We start from the raw sequence: 23,267 nt of genomic DNA, 5'->3' as shown, positions 1-23,267 counted from the left end.
AGCTTTCAAAGTTTTAAGTACGTGCCTTTTGATACGTGACAACCCATTTCCAAGATCTAATGTTTAAACTATTGGAGTGGCACAGGAATACTTTGCATCTTCCTAAGACAGGGGGTAAGCACACCTTCACAACTGCTTACAAGCACACTGCATACAAATACAATAGGAATTTGAGTTGCTACTAAATAATGATGCGGTTGTGTCTGTACATATGCCTGTATATTTTCTAGTGTGTATTTAATGCAGCTTCCTCTGTGCCAGGCATCTTCAGAGCCGTGCAGACGTGGTGGTGAGCATGGGGTGGCAGACTGAGGGCCTCGCTGGTGCAAGGGGCCTGGGGCAGGAGGAAGGCCGGTGTAGCTGGCATGTCCTGGGGAAGAGGAGGCAGGTAGCACAGTTCACTAGACCTACCTCTGTCAGCAGGCCCAGGGTTGGGGGGTTGGATGCTCTGAGAGGAGGAGTGGCCTGACAAGGTTGGATTCACCTGTGGGAAGCACAGTTTACACCTTGTCTGCGTAGAGGTTTCTCTCTCAGGAAGTGAAGACACAGAAACTGAGTCAGAAAATAGATCCCTCTATTCCTGGGTGAAATCTTTAAATCATAAAGGACTTTCACATTCCTGTATCTTTTGCATCTTGGCGATTTCACTTTTTCAGAGAGAATTTTCTTCCAGTCCTGGACTCTGGTTTGCAGCAAACATCTGGAGCTGCCGTAGGCCTGGATTGTCCTCCTGCTCTCCTGGGACTGAAATTCCTGAGGGTGTAAGGGATTCACTGGTGTAGTGAAACGTATGTGTGAGTGGGGAAAGTTCTCTCTTTTTACAGATTTTGAGGACTGGTCTGAGATCCAGGGAACGACCTGTTCTTGCATCGGGGGCCTCAGGGATGCCCATGTGGCAGTGCTTGAGCTCACCCAGAATAGGGTGTCCGCCCTCATCCTGGGGATTCGGTTTACTCTGTGCCGTTACTTATGTGAGAGTTTCCATGAAATGCTTAGAGGAAAGATCTAGAGCCCCTTTATCTTGGCTGATGTTATTCTTTATAGAGAGACTTAAATATACAGAAGGGGGGCGTGCTGTACGACACCTGCAACAAGACAGCCCTGTGGCTGCAGGGCATCTTAGGTACCAGGGTGCTTCCAGAAGAGCAGTGTAGACATACAGAGCGAAGAGTGTCCCCCGTCTGCCAGCTGGACAGCTGGTGGGTTGGCAGAAGGGAAGGTACGAGAGAAAGGCAGAAGCGGACTAGTTGCCATAGGCCAGGGAGAACAACAAGGTGAAGAAAAGTGGAGAAAGTAGTGTTTGTAACTTGGGGGAACTCTGAGAGCCTGTAAAGCCCATTTCATGCAAAAAATAAAATTCATGATCTTAAGACATTAGACAAGGGGTGAACTTTTGAGAGGCGGTAGGGGAACAGCCAGGCTCGGGTAAAGATCTGGAGAGAAAGGGTGGTTGAGGGTTTAGCCAAATCCTTGCCCTGCATTTTGAAAGAAAATTCTCTCTGAAAAAGTGAAAGGGAGGGAGGAACACGGGGTAGCAGCTCCAAAGGTGATCCAGGAGTTTGTAAATTATGAAGGAGGCAGAGAGACAGATATTTGTTAAATGATGAAGCGAAAAGTGTACTTTGCAAGTTTTTTTTTTTAATAGCTGATAAACATGTGGATCAGCAGCTTCCCATGGGAAAATGGAGACATTCAAAATGATTCCTGATGGAACAGGAAAGGGGTGTCTGTGCACTATCCTGCACCCGCTCCTTCAGGGGCGACCCACTAGAACGGGCTCTATGTTTCCCTCCCTGCTCTAAACAGAAAGGAGTTTTCCTGGATGGGGGAATCTGAATGTATTGAAAACAGTGGGAACGAGAGCAGTGTTCTGTATTTGAGCTTGACCCCCTGGGAGGGAGGATCTGGTCCAGAGAGAAGGCAGTGCAGGGCTGCAGCTGCCGGGGAGTGTTGCCTCCCAGCCACGCATGGGGCCACAGACATCCATCACCCCAAGAGGCACCCAGGTAGGAACTCTCCACCCCTTCAGAGACACCCAAGTCATGGCCTTTAAAACAAGCTCTTCTTGGAGGTGAGTTAGTTGAGCATCTCATTTTTGATTTCAGCTCAGGTCATGATCCCAGGGTTGTGGGATCAAGTCCCACAATGGGCTCTGTGCAGAGCGTAGAACCTGCATGAGGAGTCTCTCTCTCTCTCTCTCTCCCTCCCTCCCTCCCTCCCTCCCTCCCTCTGACCCTCTCCCTGCTTGCACTCTCTCCCTAAAAAAAAAGAAGAAGAAAAAAAGGGAGAAGAGGGCTTCTCCCTGTTTTTGTTTATCACCTATTTCTGGAAACCGGCCTTGGGATCTCATGGCCCGGCAGCACAGCTGCTTTGGAGAATGTTGTTGGAGTAGGCTCCTCCCTAAACAGACTCCCCTGGCTTCGGGAATATGAACCGGGATCGGCCAGACAGGTGTATCCTTACGTTCATAACCAGAAGTGGCTACAGCCAAACTGTTACATTTTGTCTAACTGGTGCCCTGCTGGGCAACTCTGTAGACCGAGGAATGCTGTTGGCAAAACTCGTTGCCGCCCAGAACTCTGCCTAAAGTTGAGCTTGAGCCTTTGTTCTTTTCTGTTGTAACTTGGAGGAATTTAAAGCTGTATTCTAAGTTCCCGGATGTCTTTTTTCTCCCTCTATGTCTATGTCAGGCAGAAATAAGTAAGGTCTTGTGTATGAACCAACAGATTTCCAGAGATTTTGACCATAGGGAAGCTGGGGAGAAAGCTGAGGGGCAATGACAAGTAGGATTTTGTGCCTTGCCTCCCTTTGGCCTCACTGAGACGATCATGGTTGTTGCAGAAACCCACACCCACGGACAGCCCTTTGACCCATTTCCACCCACATAGAAGGGAATCCAGAGAACTTTCCTGCCTTCTGGACGTGAAGAGAACAGCTGAGTTGGTAAGAGGGGAAAAGAAAGAGAATTGGCTTAACCGTTTATTTATCTGAGCTGGTTATTTCTAGAAAGAGTAAGTCAACATCATCCTTTCGGTAGAAATGCCCTTCTGTGGATTGCTGAAAAAAAGGAAACCAGCTGAAAGATGGAAGTTCTGTTCCCTTTTTGGAAACATGCAGTTGTGTTGCCTCGTTGGAGAAGCCCAGTCGACGCGGGGAGGGCTTGCAGACACAGGCGGAAGCCAGCAGGGAGAGGATGCGGAGGTGGCCCGGGGAAGCCCCTGCAGTGGCCAGCCTGGCCCGCCTGCCAGCTCGGTGGACACAGGAGCTGAGTGTGAGAAGCAGGCAGAAGCTGAGGCCGAGCTGGGCACGGCTTTCTAGATTAGCTCTCTGCAGCTTCCCTGTTTGGATTGGCCCGAAGCTGGCACAGGAGGCTCAGCCAGCTTTCCGAGGGGAAGCCGGTCTGCCAGCCGGGCAGGGACGGTGCCTCCCAGCGCCTCTGCCCTCCTACCTTGCCCAGGTTGCGGCAGCTCGTGCATAAATGGGGCAGCGCGTCCACGTCTCTCCTTCCCTCTGCACAAATTGGAAATGACTAACCTTGCCATATTTAGTGCAGCGCTAACGGCCACTCGCCTCTGAGGGGTAATCATGCAGGCATAAATTCGGAAAGTTGCTAAGCTATGAGCAGTCTTATGAGCATTAAAAGTGTCCTCTTTGCCAGAAAGGTCATTCATAACTTGGCTACCCTGCTGATGTACAGTCAGTGATATTGATTGATTAATGTATGAAAGCACTGGATCCATTTGCTTCTATGAAAGAGAATAAAGTGCAGTCGACTCCCTCTTTATTTTCACCTCATCCTTTTGTTTGAAGGACATTTTCCCCCTTCTTTTTGTTTTGCCGGCTAGGTTTAAGGGGGTTACAAAAAGCCAGTTTCTGCCAAGTAATGTGTTCACAAAGAGAACATTGATTCACATCAGTGTCGCTTGAATTACCCTTAAAGGTTTGCCAAGGAGCTGCTCTTATATTAACCTTCTGTTCGTGGAGGAAGAAATAAATAAATAAGTCATAAAGTCAAACTCGTTGCTTTGGATTTCACTCGGGGCCTGATCTCACATAATTCCTCCCGTGGCTGACTGTGGTGAATGACATTGCCCAGAAGGTCCCCGGTTAGGTTTTGGGGTGTGAGGTGCAGGACGCCAAGGGAGGCGAGCCCACCCCCACCCCCCGCCGCCCCCCGCCGCCTGAGCCCTCCTGGGGACCAGATCATGGAACCGACTGAATTTACTTCCAGCACAGAGATTAGTTCTGACTGGCTGCCTCGCATTCAGGCTGAGAAGCTGCGGTCCCTTTTCTTGCTCTCTTAGGCAGTTCACACAATCAGGTGGTGGAAAGGGCAAGGGAAACCTTTCTTTGTCTGAGAGATGAAGGATTCTGGTGGGGAAGGCAACTTTGTTTTTCAGCTCCCATGGAACGAATTCGTTATACAGTCTTCTGAGTCCTCCTTAAATCTCCCAGTTCTCTACAAACTTAGCAAGGCCATAGCCTGAGGATGGGGAAGAAGGACTCCTTTGCATTTTCAAAGCTCAAATGAAGTTTGTTGAGTTGTTGCTGTTTTAATTTTTCTGTGAGCAGATAGTCTGAAGACTTTCCTGTTGAAAACCCAAAATGGTGTTGGTGGTCTGTGAAACCTAGAGTGTATTGATTGCCCTGTGATTTGGTAAGCCTTGAGTATTCTCTGAGTTGGAGCATTTTGCAGACTAATGGCGTTCTGTTACTAAGGTTTTCTCTTCAGTGATTTTCTTTTCTGGAAGATAGCTCAGTGCTAGGCACATACGAGGTCATTGGTCAGTGTTAGCTGACTGGCCATCTTGGATTCTTCAGCATTTGACACATGACCACTTTCATAGTCCGAAGCATTTGGAAACAGTGTCCCCAGCGTGCTGGGAAGCTAGGGCAATGTGGACTTAGGGCGCCCAAAGCTGTGCTTAGCTCCTGGGGGGCACAGCCTGAGGCATAGCCTGCACATACCAGTGGGGAGGTCTCCAGGTTGGCTGTCCCAGGTGTGGAATGCCCTTGGGAGCCTTGGAATGAAAACTGGTCGCCCTGCCTGTCTGTTCCTATAAGCCGGACCCCATGCACCTGGCAAAAGCTATTTGACCTGGGTGTGAAGGTGGCCCAAGCTGTTCATTCAGCAGCGTCCAGCAGAAGGCCAACACACAACACAGTTCCTGGAACAACCAGTTTCATATCAGTTCACAGCTCGTGAACAGGGAGGGTGTTGATGGCTGAGAGTCCCAGAGGAATCTGTGCTTTGGAAGCATTGCTGTCTGTCTTCCTGGGAGTCTGGGCTGTCAGAGCCTCGTGTACCTCCTGTCTGCCCATGGCCCAGGGGGTATAGAAGCAGCAGGTGAAGAAGTAGGTTGGTTTCTCCCCCCTCCCATGGAAGCTGGCAGGTGTCTAAGCTCCTATGAATTCTTCTTAGTTAAAAGGGGCTCTCGGTAAACTGGTTGCACCTGGCCGATGCTTTGATGGAGAAGCAGTTTGTTTGTTTTTTTTTTTTTAATTTTTTTTCAACGTTTATTTATTTTTGGGACAGAGAGAGACAGAGCATGAATGGGGGAGGGGCAGAGAGAGAGGGAGACACAGAATCGGAAACAGGCTCCAGGCTCTGAGCCATCAGCCCAGAGCCTGACGCGGGGCTCGAACTCGCGGACCGCGAGATCGTGACCTGGCTGAAGTCGGACGCTTAACCGACTGCGCCACCCAGGCGCCCCTGGAGAAGCAGTTTTAATTGGGAGACACAGGAAGCCCCCTATGCCACACCCCTGGCTTTTGCACAGCACTTTGAATAATATCTTGTGTTTGGCTGCGAGCAGTACAGGGTTACTGGTGGCTTATGGTCTGACCACAGCGCCGTTGCTCCCGGCAGCCTCACTGGCTTCTTCTTAGTTCTCGGACATGGCAGGGGAGCCACAGACAGGTAGAGCGTCCAGCTTTGCAGTTATATGTGTACCACATCGCCAGTTGCCCTCCCTCCACACCAGCTGGAGCTCATTGCCCAGCTAACCCTGAGACACAGGTGACATGTTGGCCCATATGGGGAGCCAAACAGCTTTATGTGATTGTTTAATTAAAACCTTGGTTTTCTAATTGCAGTCTCAACACAGGTGCCTTTTGTTAATGAAAGACAACCTCCGCGCTTGGTGCTCTTGCTCAAGGCATTTCTTTCCCCTTTTTCCCAACTTGAAAAGTGCCATTTTTGTTCCCACCATCGGGCAAGGGGCGCGTCTTGCCGTTGGGGGAGACGTCCCAGTATTCCTTTTCCTTTTGTCAGCCCGTGTCCGTGTCTTATCTTGGCTGTGGTCGCCTCTCTGATTTCATATTGCAGGGAGTCAAATTTGTAAGCCCCTTCACCTGCTGGAGTAATCAGAAAGCCCGAAGAAAACCACCATGTTTCTCCGACGTAAGCATTATTTTCCAGATTCCTGGCACAAGAGGAGAAATGGATATAATGTTCACTTTGAAAGGGGGAAACCTCCCCTGATTTCCACATGAACCCCGGCACCTTCATCTCCTCCGCCTCCCTCTGCTGAGGCGATAGGAGTCAGCTCAAAGGAGATGCTGAGAGCGAATCCATTTTCTCTTCCTCTGTCTCCACAGAATAAATTAGAATTTGCCCGATTTAATAAAACGGCCTCGTCTCTCTGCCATCTTCCCCATCTCCAGAGTATTCCCTCCGTAGCGGCCTGCTCTCCTATAATGGATCTCTGTGCCGTATCTCCTCCTAACAGGCTGGTGGCTTCACAGGCGATGCTCTCGCTCGCTCCCATGCACACGCTGTTTCACACATGTGCGTGCATGCCACCTTTGGGGGATCCTGAGGACCGAAGGTGCAAAAATTTGTCACCAGATCTCATTTTCCCCATTGTCAGGCGTGATGGTTGTAATTGATGTAGAGGTTGGTGCGGCTTGCCGCCCGTCTGCCATCAACTCAGCCTCCCAGAGTTGACGCAACCACAAGGTGGAATATATTTTGGGGAGGAGGGGGACAAGTAGATGGTGGCACTCGCTCTGCCCCAGCCCTTTCTCTGTGTAATTGGAACATAGTTATCTCTGGGTATGGAGGAGCATTTTGCTGTCTCCCCATTGCTCCCGGTTGGACTGATGGGGGTTTGTTGTTTGAATTTGGAATGGTTTTTCCTTTTGAAACACCACCGCCCCCCTCCTAAGTTTGTGTTTTAATTTCTATTTCCTGGTTGATTTTTCTCCCTTTCCATTCTGACACTAATTATGCCAGCCGCGTTGGGAGCCCTCACTGCTGGGAGGTACCCAGATAAGGGTTAAGAAGGGTTTTAAAAACAGGCTGAACTCCTTCTTAATGAGGCTCAATCGGGCTCTCCTCCGGGTGGTTTTGTTTTGCTGATCTGTCAGTTTTTCAAGGATTTAATTGCACTTTTTTCGTGTTAGTCTTTGAAATTGGCCTATACAATCTTGCTATAAAATAACATTAAAAAAAAAAAAAGAAAAAAGTTAGTGGCTTTTGTCCCCTCCCCCCTTTATTGTCATTGGGGGATTTTATTTTTCACTTTCTCTTTCCAGGACCATCTTTTTCCAGTCACTCTTGGGAGCTGGCCATAGTGAGGAGCCCAGGCTGAGTGGCAGGAGGGGCCTCGGAGAGCCTGGATCTCCCTGTTTCTGAAGCCCTTCCGTCTCTCTGGGGCTTCAGTAACACAGCTCCTCGTCTTACGGCTCCTCTCCTGGGTCTGCCCTTGGCCAGGGGTGGGGAGGGACCGGTCCGTGAGGACAAGCTCCGATTTGTGCTTTAGGCCTGGAAGCAACCGATTCCATCAAGCGGTGCCAGACCCGCTAAGCAGCGTCTTGAGTCCTCAACCATGGGAGGTGAGGAAAAGAAAGAGTCTACAAGACAGAAGGCAGAAGTTGCCAGGCAGGGGAGGGGGAGGGAAGCAAGGCCATATCCTTTATGCTATTATCTTTATGGCATAGAAAAACATGCTCGAAGCAATCAGCATGAAATTCTTAATTGCTTCGCTTACTCCTGCTCCCCTCATGGGACAGATTGTGCGAGTGCTGGAGCTGCCAGGACCCTCACGTTAGCACACTGTCCCTGCTGCACACACTATTTTTAACCAGTGCTTTGTTTTGCAAAGACGCACAAAGCTTTCTCTCTCTCTCTCTCTCTTTTTTCCTTCCCAAGGATGCTAATAAACAGCAGAGGCAATGAAGAGCTTCTCTAGCCACCTTGGCAGCAGCCACGCTTGGTGAGACTGTGAGCCTCTCTCTCTCCCCCTACCTCCCTGCCTTCTGCTTCCTCTCTTTGGATTTCGTCATTCCTTCTTCCCCTTTCGGCAAAAGTTTTGGCTTAAAAAAAAAATTTTTTTTTTTTTTAAATTTCTGTCTCTGCGTTTATCCTGTGAACAAACAAAGTTCCCTTTTCCCCTTCCCCTCTCTCCTGATTCTGATTTACATCCCTCTCCTCCTCTCTGTTCTGATGAGTATCTTCCTCTTGGAGATTTCCAGTCCCCTCTCATGAGGGTGTAAAATCCAAGAACCAGATCTCAGAGATTTCAAAATAAAATAAAAGTAAACTCTGCTTAAAAAACACTTTAGCAGGAAAGCCAGGCTAATTGTAAATCAATGGGTCTTAAAATGCAGCATCGATCTCCAGTTAGAAGTTTGAAGGGGAAAGCAGTAATTACTGCACCAGAAGGTAGTTTTTTCCTCTTAGTAAGTTCTGGGCAGAAAGAAGGCTCATTAGGACCGCTCTTCGGAATCCGAGTAATTAGTTTAAAAAGTACTTTTGTGGTGTTATTCCCTTGGCTAGAAATTATTGAAGTCTTCACAGATTTATAGTTCAATTCTGATAAGATTTGATTTATTACCGTGTTTGGTGTGGACGAACCTTGATACGTAATCACCCAGGTGAAGACTCAGGGAAACATGGACCGGAGCTTTGCGAAGGAAGAGTCTTTTTAGAGTAGACAGGGTTTGATTCTCTGATGATTTTTATTGCCCTGGATAGTATTGAGTGGGACCGACTTACAACCCTAGCATGGCATGGATGTTAGAACATCCAAGGCCAACCTTGTTATCGCTCAGATGAGCAAAAGGAGACCTAGTAGAAGAGGCAACGTTCTTGTCCAAGTGCATGTCAACGTGATGGTTCAGTGGCAAGATTGGACGTCTCTCAGCCATCTTGTGTCACCCAAGGTGGGTCTGCTAGAGAATAGGTCCCATGAAGGCAGGAATGTGTCCTTCTTGTCCAGTTGGATTCCCAATGCCTAGAACCTAGTAGGTGTAACTTAATGGGTATGTTTAATGAGTTGGTGAATTCACAGATGAACAAATTAGACAACCCCTCTTTTCTGTCTTGGAGAGAGAGCTTGCAAGCTCTTGTCTTGGGGAGAGACTATTATGGGAGCTTTCTGTCTGGTTAGAGTATCAAGACAAGGACAACCGCCATTCTGAGCGCTCGCCTTTGCACCAGAATCAGGCAACCCTTTCTTTTTTTTTTTTTTTAAATTTTTTTTTTTCAACGTTTATTTATTTTTGGGACAGAGAGAGACAGAGCATGAACGGGGGAGGGGCAGAGAGAGAGGGAGACACAGCATCGGAAACAGGCTCCAGGCTCCGAGCCATCAGCCCAGAGCCCGACGCGGGGCTCGAACTCACGGAGCGCGAGATCGTGACCTGGCTGAAGTCGGACGCTTAACCGACTGCGCCACCCAGGCGCCCCAGGCAACCCTTTCTTAACGGGACTTGATTTTTGCTTGAAGAGCTCATTCTCCCCCTTCACTTTTTGTTGTAAAGCAAATACACAACCTAAAAGAGTACTTTTAGGTTCGCTGTCGTCTTACCATGATACAATCCTCTCCATACCGGCGTGCTATCTTCCGTGTGCCATGTAATATTAAGAGTGAATTAGATGTGTGTGAGGATGCTTTGTCAGCTTAGGCTGTGAGTTTTTACTTTCTTACTCGAAACTTTAAATTATCCACATTGCTTCTAAGAGAGGCTCTCCAAAGAGGGCACTCTGCTTTTCATCTAGAGCAGTGCATCAGGCAAAACAGTGCTTTGTAAACTTTATTAGCAGAGCTGTCCTTTCTAAACAAATGAGATCTAATTTTCACCCAGTATCTGAATAATTTTCTGGAAAAGCTTTATAACTATAGTTAATTTAGGAGTTCAGAGTTGTCACATTTGTATATTTAAAAATGAGAATAAAGCAGAGTTGATCAACATTTTGATCAAAATTAAGAGTTCTGGGGGTGCCTGGGTGGCTCATTTGGTTAAGCATCTGATTTAGGCTCACGTGAGGATCTCACAGCTTGTGGATTCGAGCCCGACGCCAGGCTCTGTGCTAACAGCTCAGAGCCTGGAGCCTGCTTCCGATTCTGTGTCTCCCTCTCTCTCTGCCCCTCCCCTGCTTGCACGCTGTCTCTTTCTGTCTCTCTCTCTCAAAATAAAAAAACATTAAAAATTTTTTTAAAAATTAAGAGTTACGGAAGGTAGTTCAATAGGATCAGCTAAACTTCTGTTTTGTGTTCTGTTTCGGTTTGGTTCCATTATTATGCAGATCCTTGTTCCCGCGGAAGTAGTTCCAGATGGTACCTGTTTTTATAGTGTTGTGTCTCAGAAGTCTCAGAAGAAGTGTCTGTGTTTCCGTCTCAGAAGAATCTTCAACTAAGTAGGGATGGCAGAAAGTTTTACTCTGAGGTCTGCACAGAATCTAGTTAACTTGGCCGTAGAGTCCATGGCCTGTCCTCCAGTGTGTTACGTGGACTTAGGTTTTCATTATTACAACATTTGGTAATCACCCGAAATTTTATAAGCAACTTAAAAGAAAACTGGAATCAAACTTTGCAGGACCCCTGCAAGTGTTACGGGGTTCCTGAGGGAGTGGTTCAGACACCATTACCCTGTGAGAGCTGCACCTTACGAGCGCCCTGGGACTCCTGTCGTCGGAAGACCCTGTGGCTGCTCTTGCTGAAAAAATCACTGTGGTGCCGAGTGGCTGGCGGAGGGCCCCTCGTCTGGGTATCTCCCCGTCACCTGTGTTGGATGACCACTGCATCGTATGCAGCCTTGCACATGACTTTACGGGTTGAGGAGGCCTTGGCTTCCCCCGTGAGGCCTCTTGCCCCTCTTCTGCTGCCAGGCCGCATCCTGAGAGGGTGACCTCCGGCTGCGGCGGGCCTCTCTGGCCCCTGCCTTGGTCTGTTCGGGACTTGCCTCTGCCCTGTGACTGTGGAAGTACTGATGTGGTCCGCATGGAAAGACGTCACTTTTTATTTCTAAATGGGAGGAAATACTTCTGTTTATCACAGGAGCCCCGAGCTGTGCTTCCACATGCTGAGAGTTATGTCCCTGAGCCATGGCCTTGGTCACCCTCCTGTGCTCCGTCATTGCTCTGCCAAAAGCAGCTTGCGTTCCCTCCCTGTCTGCTTTTCACCAGTTCTGTTGCTTCTCCCCTCTCTCCTTGAATTAAATGTTTGGGCTTGCAACGTTTATTAATAGCACCAGCACTGCTGAGTAGAGTAGTGATTTTCTTCCCTTTTTACATTTAATTTATTTTTGGCTTTTAAAAACAAATCTGAAATAATATTTGAAGCTTCTCCCTTTGGGGGCCACCTCCAGGTAATCCTTTTAAAGCATGTCTTGGGGTCAGGCATTCCCCACTTACCCTCCCAAAGCCACAGGGCCATCAGCTCACCCCCTTTGCCGTAGTGCTAATGCCCTGGTGTTTGCTGCTCGTCGGTCAAGTCCAGCTGTAAATCCTTGGTCCTCTGGATCCACCCACACACTCAGTCCCTCAGCCTTTTTTAAAACAACTTAACTAAAGACATGTTGCTGCCTAGAGAGATTTTTCCCAAACTGTGCCTTTATAGGGATATAAGTGCTGTTGAAGAGATTTATTGTATGCATTTCAACAAACATTAGCCCCTGTTTGCACAGATTTACTGGGCACGTGATGGTCCCTAATGTGAAAAGTCTTTTTGGTACTGGAGCTTGGGATTTCAGATGAGCAAGTGATGTTTTCATATAGGACCCATCAGAGGCATTGAGTGAGGCGGATGCCATTAGGCGTGGTCAGCAGATGTGAGGGTGCATCAAGGAGGTTGGCGGGGTCTCCAGAGGCAGAGGGCTGATGCCTGTGGCTTGTGTTTTCAGGCTTGTGTGGTTATTGTCCAGGGGCCAGTCTGGGGACTGAAAAGGTTCACCTGTTGCCTCCACCTCTCCTGTTTGCTTTAACAGCCCCCAGGCCCCTCCTGTCTTCCTTCTAGCTTCTGTATCCTGATAGGGTAGCATTTTTGTCACTGGCAGAACATGGAAAGGTGATTTTCAAATAGAAGGGTGGGTGTGATTTTTTTTTTTTTTTTTATGAGTCCCAAGTGGCAGAGAGACCACCTGGAGGTCAGTTGAGAACTGGGGACTCTAAGTAAAGGCACGCTTGACATGGCTCTGTCTCCTACCCTTGAACAACTAGGGAAGCGAATGGCAGCCTCTGGCCAGGAATTGATTGCATTAATTGATATGCCAATAAGAGAGCTTGTTATATCCGCCATTGGTTAGGAGGCCAGCTAACAAGTCCGCTGATCAATGGCACCAATAAAGATTTCATCCATTAATGAGCAACATGGTAATTAATGTTATCCATAAACCAATTAGCCTGGCTAGCTAATGCGCCAGCCTGCACGATGAGCGGCAGTGCCGAAAGTGGGCAGGCCACTACCCATCTGGCATGGAGTTGGGTCTTCGGGTGGCTTCATGGGGTAATGAGAGAGCCTGAGACTCTGGAAGGTTTATTCCACTGGAGAATGTGAAGAAAACTTGGAGCATTCAGAGCCCCTGGCAGAGAGAGAAGAAGGCAAACAGAGTCCTTGCCGGGCCCCGGGCTGGAGCACAGCTGTGCCCTGCTTGTCCCCAACACCTGCTGGGAGGACAGAGCAGGACACACTTTTCTCTTCCAACTCCTGTCTGCCCAGCTTTCCCACGCAAGCCTCTCAGGGGCTGTTAGGGGCCCGTAATGGAATGACTGAGTTCCCGGGTCACTCTGGTCCCAGCTGGGCACGCTTTCCCTGGGGACACCCCCATCGATGGCTCACATGAACTGCCTTGTGCGCTCCTGGAGGGCGGGCCGTGGCCTCTTCTGGGAACCATGAACGAGTGGTAAAGTAATTAATATCCCTCCAGCCCCCTGTCCCCATGTTTCATTTAGGAAGAAAAAATTTGTTGGAGGAAAGAAAGAAGGAGAAACAGATGATTTGAAGCTGTGCCTTTTTCCTCCCCCCCCCCCAACCCTGCTGGTTTTTTTGAAATGACATCAGTGGGTTGTTTGCCAAGCATAACCTGGCAGCCTGGCGGCTCTGCCTGACTGCCTGAGATTTCTGGGGACCGTGCAGCTCGCCAGCTCCAGCCGTGGCAGCGTGCCAAGGTGACGTTCCGTGACTAAGCAGAAACGAGGGAGAGGGAGAGAGGGAGGAAAAAGGTATGTGTGGTTGGGGAGCTGGGGGAGAGAGTGGTCCCGGGTCTGGGTGTGGCATGGGGAGACATGGAGGCATGGCCTGGGGCATCGGATCAAGAGGGCGGGTGTCAGGGGAACGCACTTGGCAGGCCAGGGAGTGGCCCTGTGGCCCTGGGTAGGGAGGGTCGGCGGTGGGGGGAGTTCCAGGGCAACAGCCACAGATCCAGCCTGAGAGACTGCTGACCGAAGGGGTCTGACTTAGGAGGGAACAAAATGAGCCAAAGTGAAGGTGACAGCCCCGAGGGCCTGGAACTATTGAGAAGGAGGCTTAGGGAAGCTTTTATCAGCACCAGGCCCGATACTCCTCAACGGAGTTTCCTTTGCATTGTTAGGTATTGACCCTCAGAGACCCCTTGTGGATTCCCTAATTGAAAATTAATACTAGATCAATGCCATGGGCAATTTGCATATTGATCATAAACAACTTTGAAGGCACCGAGTGTGTGGCAGATCAATAGGGCTCCTGAATAGGGCTGCAGAGGGAGCACCTCCCAGTACAATGCACTCCGAGAAAGGTTAATGATTTGGGAAGTTCCTAACTGCTCGGCGCTGGGAATGGCCCCCACACCGCACAGCATCCGCAAGAGCAATTAGTACGGGCGGGCGGAGCCACCTCCCCCCCACGGCCCCCACCCCTGCCCACCCCCCACCCCTGCAGGGGAGGGCGCCTGCTGGTGTGTGGGAAGGGGCCGGCCATGAGTGTTTTTACAGTTGCCTTTTTTGGTGATGGATGAAGTCTTGGGGCAGTTTATTCTGGGAAGTGTACTGTAAAAGGGAGCAACGAAGTGAAGGCTCTGGTAATTGCTCTGGCCCCTTCCCCAAAACACAGTTCTCCTGATGATTGGAGTGGAATGACCTGGAGAAGGGGCGACAGCTCCTCAGGCTCCTGGTCACTGTGGAAACCTGAATTCATGGGCGCTTTAAGCTGTGCTGGGTTTGGCCCATTGTGCATCCTGTCCCATTCAGCTCCCAGTTTTCTGGATCTTGCTTCCTCGCTCATCACCTGCACTCCCCTGCTTGGTGCCTTCTTGTCTCTCTCTGGCTTTTAGCCTTACCTCTCTGGGCAGTCCTGGCAGCTCCTGTGGATCCCCAGCAAGCCCAGAAGGGCCTCCTCCTCCTGGCCCCCTTCCTGGCCCCTCCTGGCTTCTTTGTGTTTTCTTCGGGGCCCCTCCCTCTCTCCCTTCTGGCTGAGATCCAGCTCCTCTTGTCTCCTGGCCAGAGAAACAGCGCCCAGAGCAGCTGACCCATGGGTGCTCCGGATTTACCCGTTAATGTTTAACAACAGAACCCAGAACACTTGAGGGCTCACCCACTTACTCTGCCTTGGAGGCCCCAGGGTACTCTGAGACAGCTGGTTTGCGGCACGGGGCCAAGTGCTGCCTGAGGAGACCTGTGATGCCGGTCTACCTGTACCTCGCTACCTGGATGCACCCCGAGACAGCCCAGGGTGGCGGTGCGGCAGCTGAGAGCGTGTGCACGCACGCGCGCGTGCGCGCGTGTGTGTGTGTGTGTGTGTGTGTGTGTGTGTGTGTGAGAGAGACTAGGGGGAGACCCCTCTTCTCTTGTGGCCAACGGAGTGGACTTCTTTCCACAGTGGCCCATTTAAGAAAAGTAAAGCCTCCTCCCCCACCCTCCAGATCCATCTTGCACTAGGAAGAGCTGGCATCGAAATAGCAGCCCTGCTGAGCTTACGTAGCTTTATATGATTATTAAGTTTGCAGAGTGCGTTGAAGTTCATTTATGTGGAAAGGCAATAAAGTTTCCGAGAAGGGCTGTGTGGAATGGTGGGTGACAAATTTCTGGGTTGGAGCTGTAGCCCTGCTGAACCAGGAGTTCCTCACCCCAGGCCCGAGCCTTAGCTTCTCAGGGAGGGGCTTGGGAGCACAGTGGTGGGGCGGGTCCTTCTGGTGCATGGGTGTCAAGGCCAGCCACTTGGTGTAGTATGGCCAGTGGCAGAGGATGCTCAGGGTTCCCCTGCCTGTCTTTGCATTTGTTCAACTCAAGGTCGGCTCCTGCCCACCCCCTAGTAAAGGAAAAGGCGCAAGGAAGTTTTATACACCACACACACGCAGATTTGGGGAAGTACCGTAGCCTCTGTACTGGAAAGCTCTTCGAGCCTAACTGTGTGAGGCTGAGCAGGATGTCTCGCCCACGCAGCTCTCTGCTAAGGGCGGGAATCCATCCCAGCCTCTACTTACCAGGCAGGATGGGGAGTCTGAGGCCGCATCTGCCCAGAGGAGGGGCTGCTGAACTGAAGCACATTGTTCTGATTTTCATAGAAGTTCTTTAGGTGTTAGCAGTGCCTCTGGCCTGACAGTAGCCAGAAAGGCCTGCAGGAACTCGTCCACGTGACCTGACTCATCTCCTGGCCCTCCTTTCTGTCTTTGCTCCCACCTTGGGCTTTGGCACATGCGGTTCCTCTGTGCCTGGAAGGCCCTTGTAGCTCACACCCTCACTCCTTCGGGTCTGTGTTCAAATGTTGCCCTCTCCAAGCTTCCCGTAGAAAATGACCCCTAGCATTGCCTTTTCCCTTTTCCCTTTTCCCTTTTCCGTACTTTACCGTCCTTCTCCATCAGCATCTGACTTACAGTATGGTCATTTGTTCGGCAGCTTTTTGTCTTTCTTACTCCCCCACCTTCTTTCCTTCTTCTCCACCTTCTTCTTTACCCCTGCACTTTGAGAGCAGGGACTCTTCCTGTCTTGTTCCCAGCTGTATTGTCATTGTCTAGAACAGGTGCTCTGTGAACGTGTGGTAGGTGGATGGGTGGGTAGGTACATGGATGGGTAGATGGATGGATTGATGGGTGGATGGGTGGGTAGATGGAAGGATAGCATGAGAAGAAGTTTAAGTTCTCTTGGGAAGGCCACGCAGTAGCTCTTAAGGTGTTCATGAAGAACATGGGCGTTGGCTTTGTTCTGCTACTTCTAGGCTGTGTGACCTTTGCCACTAATTTAACCTCTCAGAGCCTCAGTTTTCTCATCTGTGAAATGGGAATAATAATAGAATTTACTTCTGTTGTGTGACAGTTGTATTCCACAGTTACTGTTATTACATAGTAATAATTTAGACAAATGGCATCTTTCTAAGCACACGGTACTGGTTTTTATGATCAGACTCTTTGCAGTGAAAGTTTCCCAGGCAGCAAAAAAGGGAAGTATAACACGTTTTCTACTGACCAGTCCCACTTTGCTAGACCCTTCCTTCTCCTCCTTGCAATCAGGGCCTTTGTGATTGGGTCAAGAAAATGGCACCCAGGCTTTGAGGCTCCTGGGGCAGGACGGGGGTGACCTGACATGGAACATAGGCGCACACGGGGTTGGGGGGATTGGAGAGCCAATCCTGATTGGCCAATCAGGCAGTCAGCCTGATTCAGGGCCCAGCAGGCAGGTGCGGGGCCATCCCCGTGCATGTGATTACTTCATTATGGAGCCTTTCATTGACTTGGCTGCACTGCGCTGATGAACTGAGACTGGGGACAAGAGCTCATAATTGAGGGAAATAAATTCCCATCACAGGCCTGGCTGTAGCCAGGAGTCAGCATCCCCCTCCTCTGTGTGTGTGATGGGGGTGGGGGTGCGTGCAGGTGTTCACGCCTTCTCTGCACGCTTCTCCCCTTCCGTCCTTCTCTTCAGAACCTCACGGGCTTTGGCTGTAGGCCCACTGAGCAGCCTCTTTGCAGACCTGCCTCTGTTTCCCCTGCGTGGAGCTGCTCTTCCAGTAGCAGGCCTCTTGCACTTGGACGTTAACCCTCTTTTCATGCTCTCCCCGGGACTGGAACCACTGAACCTCCATCAGTCCCGTCACACACCTGTTCTACCTCTCACTTAGTCGTCACCCTTGTGCATTTGTTTGTTCACCTTCATCTCTGTGCTCTCCGTTAGATCTCGGTGAAGGCAGAGGAGGGCAGGCCCTGCTTCTGCCCTTCTTAATTGAAATCCTGTTTCATTCATCTGGGAGATGAGGCAGGGGAGGGGGTGGGGCAGAGTTTTCCCAGGCAGGTCCCCTTGCAGCCCGTCCACCAGACAGGAAGCCAGACCTGATACCAGCGCCATGAGTGCGCAGCAGCATCTCAAGGAACAAATTCAGCAACCAGAGTCATTTGCATTCCACTAAACCGAAAACCACACAACCAGCCGCATGGTTTAACCACCACACACACACACAAATGTTGTACTGCGATGCATTTTCTCGAAACCAGGAAATTAGTGGCTCGGGTCACCAGAGCATCTGAAGTTGGTCATTACTAATCAGTTGTTTACAGCAAAGAGATTTTTTTTCTCTCCCCCAGTGTTTTCTAGGCCTTCAAAACATTTCCTGGAATCTTGACTGAAGTCAGTGTGTGCTGTGGGCTGGTGATACACATAATGGCTGGGCTGGGGAGGCAGGTTGCCTCAGTTACAAAGAAGCATGGGTGGAGTGAAGGCAGAGTAGAAAAGAAGTAGAGAGCCCTCACTTGACACCTTCTGACCTCAGCCGGTGGAGCTGAATGCTAGAGAGCCAGGACTGAAATTGCAGTCACTTTAGATTATTTGGAGCGAGGAGAGGCAGGGAAAAAAGGGTCTGTTGACTACAGGAAGCTGAATTCTTCCTCCACTGAAAAGCTTATTAGTGGAGGGGGAAAAAGCAATTACTTGGCTTTTGCTGGTTCTCTGCAGCAGGGACCAGGGGCTGCACCGGCCCCTTGGACCTCACCCTGATCTAGAAGCTCTCTGACGGGCTCTGCTCCCAGCCATTCGGGAGGAATCCTTCTGGGACAACCCCCTTCCAGAAAGAGCAAGAAGGGAGAGAGGGAGAAAGCAGGAACAAGAGAGAGCGTACGTGTGTTTATGTGTGTAAGGATGAAAGAGCGAGGTGGGCGGGCTGCATTGTGCCAGAGCCATGGCTCGTTCTGTCTTTAAACGTGGCGGTTTTATTTTGGGTACCACGTTGCCACTGGGCAGGAAGTTAACAGGATACCATTTGCCTAAATACACGGATATCTGGGTTCTTAGGAGATGGTTTTCGGTTTGTTGTGGTCTTGGCGAGCCCATTTTTATCCTTGCTATTATGTCTTTTGTCTCAGAATGTCAAGAAAAACTAGGTCTTGCTCTGAGCAGCTGTGCCACTTGCCTCAACGTCGGAGCTTTTCCATGGGACTTTGTTGGTTTCTTTGCCCGGCTGGCCACTGGAGCAGCATGTGACCACCTGTCCCCTTCATCCTCCTTTGGATTTCCTCGCCCTGGGGACATCCAGCCCCCCACCCCTCTCCAGGTCCTGGTCTCCTGGTCTACAGAATCAAAGTGCTTGTTGTCCGCTCCCCCAAATTCCTCAAAACAAAGGCCGGTCCCTCTGATGACTGGGTTTCTGCAAACAGCCAGTATCTCTCTCTCCTAAATCTGTTTGCTTGCATGCTTCTCTTCCATACTTGTCACCAGAATTTTCCAGTAGGTGAGTCAATTCATAGACTCTCTTCAGACAGAAATTGACCTTTCCCCCACCTGCCATCGTAGATGCTGAATTTAAAGATGCAAACTTTTTTTTTGGAAAGTTGCTCTTTGATGACTGTCTAAATCCTCTTATTCCCCCTCCTCTTCTTACTTTTTATATTTAAAATTGTTGCTTGGTAAGTGAGAACTCATTCACTTTTTCTCTTCCTAATCATTGGGCAGTCTCATCTTCAAGATTGTATTGCCTTTAACTAGTTTTTTCATTGCTTCTTACCTTCCTTGCCACCATTCTTGGCCTTACAAAGTGAAGCAAAACCATTGACTTGTTGCAGGCTTTACTTCCATATTCTGTCTCTGCCCGGGGTTCATATTCCCTTAGAAAGAGTTGTCTGCTTCTGGAAGTGTGGGGATAGTTCCGACGTAAGGTATTCCCTGACGAGAGCTTCTAGTAATTTTTCCAGGTACAGCATGTACACAGAAGAGTGTAGACATCCAAAATTATTTCCATAAAGTATGACTGTGTGCTGTCAGTTTCTCCAGATCCCTTATTCCTAACTGTCCCAAGTACCAGTTACTTTCTGCTCAGATCCTTGATGACCTTCTCATCTCATGGAGATGTTTTCTTTCTCTTTGGTTTCACCAATTGGTTGTTTTCAATTGTTCCCGCTATTAAAGAGTCTAGAATTTAAGTTCTTTTATTGAATCGTTTGTCTTGATGATTATGACTGCATTTTTGGGCTTTAAGATGCATTACACGGGGTGCCTGGGTGGCTCAGTCAGTTGAGTATCCGTCTTCAGCTCGGATAGGTCATGGTCTAGCGGTTCAACCCTGCGTCAGGCTCTGTGCTGACAACTAAGAGCTTGGAGCCTGCTTCGGATTCTGTGTCTCCCTCTCTCTCTGCTCCTTCTCCGCTCATGCTCTGTCTCTCTCTGTCTCAAAAATAATAAATATAAACATTCAAAAAAAATTTAAAGATACCATTACAGTGTTAATTTGGGGTGCGTAATGGACTGCATTCCCTTTCGGGGATACTAGCCTGTTCTTAGGTGGAAGACACCTCTCACAGGAGGGAAGGCTGAGTAGATGGACCCAATCCTGAGACTGAGGGTAAAACACAGTTAGTAGCTCTGAAGATTTGGAGATGGGTTACCGTAGCCAAAATCACCATGAAAGGGCTGGTGTGCTGCTGGTGGGGGTATTTTGTAATATCCAAAGTTTAAAAATGCAGAGGTTTTGCATTCAACCACTGGCATAACTTTGGAAGTTACTCAAAAGGAGGAGGAAGAGCCAAGAATTTTCTTTCTCCCTTTGGGCACAGAAGAGCTGTGCAAGGTGCATGTTAAAAATGACAACTTAGCAGTCCCATCTGCTTTTTCTCACGTGGATGCAGGAAAGCTTTTGAACATAAACCCTTGGATTTTCTCTGTACCTCAGCTTCCTGCTTCACTTTCCTTGCAGTTTCCGAGGAAATGTTAGCTCAAACATGCTGCTGCTGCTGCTGCCTGGTTGTTTCAGACTGAAGTGTGCTTGGGGACTTGATGGTTTTGGAGAATGGCCCAGTTTTTTACTTTCCAAGTGTAGACACATCCTTAAATGTCTCAGGTGTGACCGTAAATGCTTCTGGCAGAGGCAGGCCCTTCTCTTGTACCAGGCAATGTATGCATGGTAGGCACCTAAAGACCCAGGCCTGGGCCATCTCCAGGGTTCATAAGTATCCCTAGGGTTAGACTCTGCAGCTGGCAGTGCCATTAACACCTGCGGTGACCTTTGTGCACGTGCAGGTCTGTCCAAGGAAGAACAGGTTTAGCCGGTGCTTTCTTGGGTGCCGGGTTGCCTGAAGTTGGCCTGACGTCTGTTTCCTGCATTTGGTTTGGAAAGTGTCAGCCTTTGTTTGTGCTTTATTTTTATGAATCAGCTTGTTTTACCAGCTGTGCACATAAGTGGCTGATGATCATGCAAAATGAAGTTCACTGACAGGCAGTCCATCACTCTCCTGTCCTCGGGTGGGAGCACACTACTATTTCTGCAAGCACCCTGTGCTTCACAGAGGCCAAAGCTGATTTCTCAATAGGCTGCAGACCCTTTGGACACTGTGAGCATTAAGATTGAGGCCATCAACAGGCTGGGAATTCAGCCCCTCATTCGTGTTGGTCTGTGACTTAGACTCCTGGAGTCATGGCTTCGTATTGTCTTGATGGTGTGCTGTTTGTTTTGATGGCCAGGAGCAAGATACTTACCTGTTTGTCTTTCAGTTTTCTTTTTTGCATATCTTCGCCCCAAATATTCCATCATTCCTTTGGGCATCGTCAAATCACATCTCCCCAATGTCGTAAACAACTTGGGCCTGTCCAGCCACCCTTCTGCCTTTCGTTTCCTTGCTGTCATTCCTGTACAGAGAGCATCCTTCAGCGTTTGACATTCCCAGTACAAGAGCCATCCCACAAGGTCTCACTTATACCCATTAGGTTCTAATCACCATCATCTAATACCACTCCTGGTACATCCTGTTCATTTCCCACACACCTTCATTTGTATATAGATGCTTAAGTACACTTACAAGCCTTCCTTGATGTTTTTTTTCACTCGTGTATTTCCAACATTTTCCAATTAAAAATAAATAGGAATTTGTTTCTTTCTTTCTTTCTCTCTCTCTCTCTCTCTTTTCCTTCCTTCTTCCTTCCTTCCTTCCTTCCTTCCTTCCTTCCTTCCTTCCTTCCTTCCTTCCTTCCTTCCTTCCTTCCTTCCTTCCTTCCTTCCAGCATAAGATATCTCCCTGACAAGCCAAGTGAGTTTCAACTCAGAAGGGTGGTTTCAGTCTTTTTAATGGAAACTGTTAATTTTTTTTTTATTTACACTCTTTCTATCACTCATGTGTGTTTATCTATCCTGTCTTCTCCTCTCCAGCCATGGAAGCCTGGCAGTGTTTATTTCAAGCAGAGTGTTACTGAAAGACAGATGCTTGTAGGGACTGCTTATGTCTCACACCTGGAATGTTAAAAAGCTTTCAGGCAGATCTGTTTGGGTGAAAGATGTCCTTTTCTGTAGAGGAGGGGGACTAGGAGGGAAGTGGGACCTCCCCGCCTCATCCCATGTGAGCAGGAACACCCACTTCTGACTGTACTTCCAGATGCCTTAGATGATGCTTCCAAGTCCACAAGATAGTTTGTTCCGAAGAGCAAACCTCTGAGTCCCCTTCTTCCTCCATCAAAGCCTTCCTCTTTTTACTGACCTTGGCTTTTTTCACCTTTGCCCATCAAATAGTCTGTTGTTAAGACCCTGTGACTTACTCTGTCCCCTCCCCCCGCTCATTCTCAGTAGCATACTGAGTTAGACTCATTATTTTCCTCTACTACTTTGTTTTTAACAGAGGGGGAAATAAAACACCCTTCTTGGTTTCAAGAACCTTCTATTTTGCATGCCTCTTCTTTCCAGAACATTCCAGTTTGGTGTGAGGTTAAACTGTGCAAAATACTGTTTGAAAGAAGGGAGAAAAAGAGAAAGGAACTTGTCAAAATGCATTTGTTAGATCACGTTTTAAATGAAGTACAATTGAAGGTAGTTTTTGTCCAAAGAAAGGAAAAACCCCTGCAAATCCGCTGAGCTCCCAGAGAGCGCGCCTCCTTTGTCGTCGCCCTGACATTGAAGTGTAATTTTTCATGGTTATTTGGACTGGAAAATGGGGGAGGGGGGGAGAAGGGGAGAGATGGGTCTGCGATTATTTCCCATAAATGACAACACAATCCCATCACGCTCCGCTACAAACATGCTCAGGGAATTTGCCCTTTTTTACATTTCATGTGTGGAAGCAAAGCGCCAGTCCTGGCCCTGGAGAAATCAGGGGAGCTAATCCCTGCTGAATTCAGTTTCCTCAGAGTTCTGGGACAGAGCTGGATTTCCCGTGGAGTGTGGATTCCGAAACCATTTCAGGGTTGGGTTTGTGTTTTACAAACTGGAACTCACATTTTTCAGTTATTAAAAAAAAAAAAAAAGAAAGAAAAGAAAAGAAAAGAAAAGAAAAGCAAGAAAGCAAACTCTTCCTGTGAATAGCCACCAGGCGAGTCAGCGGACATATTTAGTTCCGTTGTGCTCTGTCACCGCACATTGGCTTTTATCCTTTTCTGCGTTTCTGCAGGGGGCAGCCCAGGTGCTTTTGCTAAGAACACAGATAAATGGAACTTGTTGCAATCCTGGCTGTAGGCGGTTCCTCCCTTTTTCTCCTCCCTTGACCCCCACCCACCCCCTTAATTTTAGCGCGGTTTTGACAGACTGTTCCGATTGACCAAGTGGCCTCGCCCAGGAGAGGGAAAATGGCAGGACCTGTCCCTCGCCACACAACGGCAGCATTTTTCACTTTGT

At 49.0% G+C, this 23,267-nt stretch overlaps 1 protein-coding gene and 1 long non-coding RNA gene across 2 annotated transcripts in view; both read left to right on the top strand.

The window, feature by feature from the left end:
- The window catches only part of ZFHX3 (zinc finger homeobox 3), a 417,139-nt gene that overhangs the window by 338,837 nt on the left and 55,035 nt on the right, over window positions 1-23,267 (top strand).
- Window positions 5,721-22,933, top strand: LOC147573402 (uncharacterized). Its single transcript, XR_015244724.1, has 2 exons — window positions 5,721-9,451; window positions 9,697-22,933. It is a non-coding gene; the product is annotated as an uncharacterized LOC147573402 (long non-coding RNA).

Source organism: Puma concolor, chromosome E2, assembly GCF_028749965.1.
Source record: "Puma concolor isolate L17-30 chromosome E2, mPumCon1.1.hap2, whole genome shotgun sequence".
NCBI classification, from domain to species: Eukaryota; Metazoa; Chordata; class Mammalia; order Carnivora; family Felidae; genus Puma; species Puma concolor.
The sequence above is the reverse complement of the archived record's forward strand: the minus strand, read 5'-3'. Positions and strand labels throughout refer to the sequence as shown.